This window comes from Arachis hypogaea, chromosome 18, assembly GCF_003086295.3.
Source record: "Arachis hypogaea cultivar Tifrunner chromosome 18, arahy.Tifrunner.gnm2.J5K5, whole genome shotgun sequence".
Taxonomy (NCBI): Eukaryota; Viridiplantae; Streptophyta; class Magnoliopsida; order Fabales; family Fabaceae; genus Arachis; species Arachis hypogaea.
Genome location: NC_092053.1, coordinates 107,695,528 through 107,701,325, shown reverse-complemented (window position 1 = coordinate 107,701,325; position 5,798 = coordinate 107,695,528). Strand labels below are relative to the sequence as shown.

General features: G+C 31.9%; 1 long non-coding RNA gene across 1 annotated transcript; it reads right to left on the bottom strand.

The window, feature by feature from the left end:
• Positions 1-935: 935 nt before the first annotated feature.
• LOC112771483 (uncharacterized) lies at positions 936-3,104 on the bottom strand. Its single transcript, XR_003187093.3, has 2 exons — positions 2,699-3,104; positions 936-1,162 (listed from the first exon to the last, which is right to left on the bottom strand). It is a non-coding gene; the product is annotated as an uncharacterized lncRNA (long non-coding RNA).
• Positions 3,105-5,798: the final 2,694 nt, after the last annotated feature.

Genomic DNA, 5,798 nt, shown 5'->3' with positions numbered 1-5,798 from the left:
CCTATATGGTTATTGCATCGTACTTGATTTAGAGTGACTAGAATAGTATGTCATGTATTTAATGTGTTCAATAATTGTTGTATTTAGTATAATACATAGCTACATGCTTGTATGTTCTATCATCTATAACGTTGTTAGTGTAGGACATGTCGCAAAATCTTTATTAAAGTTATTTGTAGCAGTGGAAAATATATTGACTGATAGAGCAGATAAAATTAGGGCTCTAAAACAAGAGGAGGGAAAAGTTTACTTAATTAATATATGCTACTTTGAGACAGAGGGACTTTTTTGTCCATTTTCTAAAACTGGCCTTCCACTAATGTGCCACGTGGGCAGCCGTAATGTCAGGTAAGCAGAATGGGAGCCACGTTAGATTTTTCTGTTGGATTTGACGGAAGCATTTGCACGGAAGGACTAATCCGTCTAACTTTTAAGGAGGTGAGGGACTTAAAAGTATTTTCTAATGATCAGGGACGAAAATGTCTGCGGGACAAAAGGTCAGAGACCTATTTGTCATTTTCTCTTAATTTTAAAAGAAAAAGACAAATCGATACCTGATTTTTTTTATCTGTGGACATTTAAGTTTTTGAGGATTTAAAAATACATTTAAGTTTCTGACATCTTCAAACTCTAGACACATCGATCCTTGTGTCTAATTTATTCTATTTTAAAAACTCTTTCATGTGTGCATCCGTATCAATCATGTCAGTACAACGGAAGTTACGTTTGATTTTTCTATTGGGTCTGACAGATCCAAATGAACATAAGAGATCGATATGTCTAGGTTTTGAAAAGGTCGAAAACTTAAATGTATTTTTAAATTCTTAAAGACTTAAATGTCTGTGGATCAAAAAGTCAAAGACCTACCTGTTCTTTTCTATAATTTTAATTATTTTTACCAATGTAAGAAAAGGATAAAATAGAAAAGAAAAAAAGAAAAGAAAAAGGAACGATAGGTTCCTAAATATTTATTTAAATCTCACTAGGATATTCATTTGAACTCCAGGAATCAACAAAGCACTAGACGATTCCATTAGATTTTTTTTTATACTTTATTAGATTATATACTTCTATGTCTATTGATAAATATTCGTAAACAGTATTATTTTCTCTTCATTCTTGCTGCATCGAAGAACGAAATTTGGCTCTGACTCATCCAATCCTGTCGCAAGAAAGCACAAAAAGTAAAGAATGTCACTGATAATTTGATTAATTATTACTGCTCTCAATTATTATTGCTCCAATGGAAGCTAAGGTATGCGTTTGGGCATGAACGCGAGTGAAATATTTATTGCATCATGCACGAGTAGAGCGAAAGAACACCAATTTAATTAATGCCATGAAATAAACATTAATAATACTAAAAAAATAATAAAAAATCAATTTAAATAACTCAAATTTATTTTATTTAATATTTTTTAATTATTTATTTATTAATTCTATTAATAATTAATAAATATTAAATAAAATAAATTTTAGTTATTTAAACTAATTTTTTTTGTCTCCTAAATATTATGAAAACAATTGGCAAATATTTTCTTTCCTGAGGTTCGAGTATCTTAATTAAGATATAGTTTATGAATAGAGAAGTAGAATATTCTTATTGAGATGGTAATAGATTTGATTTCTATTAAAGATTTAAGATTTTTTTTTAATTTCTATATTTCTAAAGAATGTACTTCACACCATTTTTTTAGAGAAAAAAAATCTAGAAAGATTGTTTATTGTTTATAGTTTGCATAGTAATATAAGTTAAACCGCTTATTTATGCTTTAATTTCCTGTAACTTATTCATATGATTAAAAAAGTAAGTCATATAAATTTTAATTATCATAATCAATAAGATATTCGAGTTTAATTTTAGGGCAATGTTTGTGTAGAAAATTTATTCAAATATGTAATCATATTTTTTATATTAAGAAAAAGATATTATTGAATTAATCATCCATATAGTGAAAAAAAATTCCTATTTGATATTTATATAATAAAAAAAATACATATGTACTTGGTTTTTCTTCAGTCACTTGATCATGCATGCTTTAAAGCCATTAAAAATGATTAAGAAAACAAATAAATTAAAAAATCTTCCACATCCAACAGTAGAATATGTATAATGAGCGAGTTGAAAATGAATTTGAATTCTTACATCATCAACATAATTCTTAATTTTGAGACTGTCTCTAGAAGTTACCTAGTCTTTTAATAAGTATGGGGTGCCTAAGGATTCCAATCTCCTTTTCTAAATTAGATAATCTTTTTTATTTTTATTGCCTTTGATAAAAAAAAAAGGTTAAACAATAAAAGCGTGAACGATATTTATACATGTTGATTTGTATATTTTTTTGATAAACTAATTAATTATTAAAATAATTAAATTTATCATGATTAAATAATCAAATTTATCATAATTATTAATCAAATATTTTTTAGTAATGTAATAAAAGATATTTATGAATATCAAATATATATTTTTCTAATCATACTAAACTCTAAATTTTAAATTTTAAACTATGTTAATTATACATTAAAAATTAGTTATTAAATTAATTATTTATATACAAATATATGTTATAACATAAAATATATATTAAAAATAAATTAATCAGCCATAATTAATTTAGTGATTGATAGTTAGTATTAAAGTAGTATTTTTATAAAACATTTGTACATGGAATGAACTAATTTATGATATACATACCTGGAGCAGTCAAAGGCAGTGGAAAAGGGGAAGGGAAGTTGGACCCCACATCGAATTGGGAGTTCCCTAGCGTTGGTTGGAAATGGGGCTATGATCATTGATACGGCCCTAACGCAGTTACAAGCATCTCTTCTATCCTGCACGTTATGTAAACCGCTTGCAAGATTTCTAAGTCCGTCGCAACATTGTGTTGACGGAAATGTTATATAAGGGATGCTCCTCAAGTACCACAGGCACTGCCCTATGTCCCCTACTACTCTTGGGCACTCCATCCTTCTCACACAACATTGTGATGACGGTGGAAACATTATCAGAGGGAGAAGAACAATCATCAGGGATATTGCTTTCATGGTTAGTTCCTCAGAAAATAGATGGATTCTGTAGCTTTCTTACTTTATGGACGTAGTGTTACTTTCATTTTAGTTCTCTGTTTTAATTATATATATAGATTAAAAACGAAAAATATTAGAAATTAATACTTTTTATTAATATTAGTTAATATTTTTTAGGTTAATACCTTATTTTTATATTATTAACATTTAAGATTTAGAATTTAATACATAATATTTAAAACGATTTTGTTAGGTAGACAATGACTTTTGTAAACAATGAATTCTAAAATTGATTCAATAAAATAAAAATATATATACTCCACTCTTAAATTAGCTGTTAAACCTTAATATTAAAATAAACGTATGTACACTTAGTAAATTGAACATCCATAACCGTCTATGAATAAACCGAATTAAAAGGAATAATCACCATCCAACTAAGAATCAACATAATTATCTGTATACCTATTAAATTGAATATTTAATATATTTATTATTCATATTATTTAATATTCTCATTGTATTTCTATATTTTTTTATTTAAAATAATAATAAAGTATTAGTAAAAAATAATAAATTTTATTGAGTAATATAATCTCAATCAACACAATTTCTACTACGCCATGCATGCATTGTTTGTAGTGATCATATACATAGATCTCTCACCATTAATCCCATTTTACAAAGTTAATGATGAAAGATGCATTGTTCATATATTCTTAACCCATTTGTAGTGAATTATAATTTTTATATTACAAATGTCAAGTGCAAAGGGAAGCTGAGATCATAAGATTGATACGTGGAGATGCGACACATTCAGAGTGTTGAAGTTGCAAACCGCAATTAAATAATTAAACAATTTGAACTTGTTAGGCGCCGCGTGTTTTGTATTCTTACACCAGATGCACAGTATTGACTATTGATGATGCGTAAAGTTGCACCCTTCTTTTTTTTTTTTTTTTTTTTGAATAAACAAGCTCAACACAACAAGGTGGAGCGACAACAGGTCAAGTAAGAAAACTCTAAGAGCAACACGTCTAAGAACAACTCAAAGTAAAAGAACCTCTAGTCATATTTGGCATTACCATCAATAATCAAAAGGTTCGCCACCACTCCACTCGTCAGATAGCATAAAGGACCTGTTGATAATTTCCACCACACCTGAGCCTTGATTATTGAAAACTCTGTTATTCCTTTCTAGCCAAATTATCCATATCATAGCAAAGAACCCAATCCACCACTGCTTCCTCTCATTCTTACTTAGTGCAGCCTTCGTCCAACTCTCCAAATGTTGCTGTAGGTTACCTGGCAGAGTCTATATCCTTCCAAGAGCGAATAGCCAAGCACACCACACCTGCCAAGTGAGCTCACAACGAAGAAATAGATGACAAGCAGACTCAATAGACTTACAACATAAGACACATATATTATCTTGTACATCAATAACACCTAGTCTGCAAAGTCTTTCCTTAATATTCACCCTCTCAACCAAGACAAACCAGCCAAATAATTCGACCCTTGGTGGGACGTAACCCCTCCAAATAGCACTAGTGAAGCTATAGTTGGTTACTTTCTCCGGGAGAACTGCTTCCTGCATCACCTGCACAAAGGAGTTAGTTGAAAAAATACCAGTTTTATCATAATTCCACACCACCCTGTCCTCTCTCTCATTTGTGAGCCTTACTTACTGTAATACAGCATGGAGCTAGTTCAGAAGCTCCAGCTCCTATTGAAATAGCTCTCTCCTCCACTGGAAGCTCCATACCCACTCTAACCCATCCCAAAACCCGTAGTCCCCTATAACAGATCCTTGTAGGTTTGAAACCGAGAAAAGTCTTAGGAAAATCTCTTTTAAGACACCACTAGGTAGCCATACATCTTTCCAGAACCGGATCAACCTACCATTCCCTACCTCCATAGCCAATCCTCTGATCATCTTCTGTCTTATTTGTGGTTCCCTTATTTGAAGCTGACAAATATCCTTCCAAGGGCCCCTCTGGCAGGAGTAGGCTGCCCATACAGCATCTCAGAAGGGTTCATGCTATGACAAGAGCACACAATTTTCTTCCATAATGGACATTCCTCTTTCGAAAACCTCCACCACCACTTAAACAGAAAGGCTATATTCCTAACCACTGCATCTCCCACTCCCAACCCACCCATCTTTTTAGGGGCCATCACCATCTCCCATCTCACTAGTGGCATTCCAGCCCTCCCATCTTCTTTACTCCACAAGAACTGCCTTTGTAATGATATCAATTTCTCCGCTACTGCCTTCGGCATCTTATACAAGCTGGGATAGTATATATGCAGGCTATTGAGAACAGATTTTATAAGAACTAGCTTACTGGTGCACGAAATTGTGATCCCCGGCAACGGCGCCAAAAACTTGGTGCTCGGAACGTAATTCACACACTTTGTCACAACTCCGCACAACTAACCAGCAAGTGCACCGGGTCGTCCAAGTAATAAACCTTACGTGAGTAAGGGTCGATCCCACGGAGATTGTCGGCTTGAAGCAAGCTATGGTCACCTTGTAAATCTCAGTCAGGCGGATTCAATTGATTATGGAGATTTAATAATTAAAAGATAAATAAAACATAAAATAAAGATAGAGATACTTATGTAATTCATTGGTGAGAATTTCAGATAAGCGCATGGAGATGCTTAATTCCTTCTGAATCTCTGCTTTCTTACTGCTTTCATTCAATCCTTCATACTCCTTTCCATGGCAAGCTGTATGTTGGGCATCACCGTTGTCAATGGCT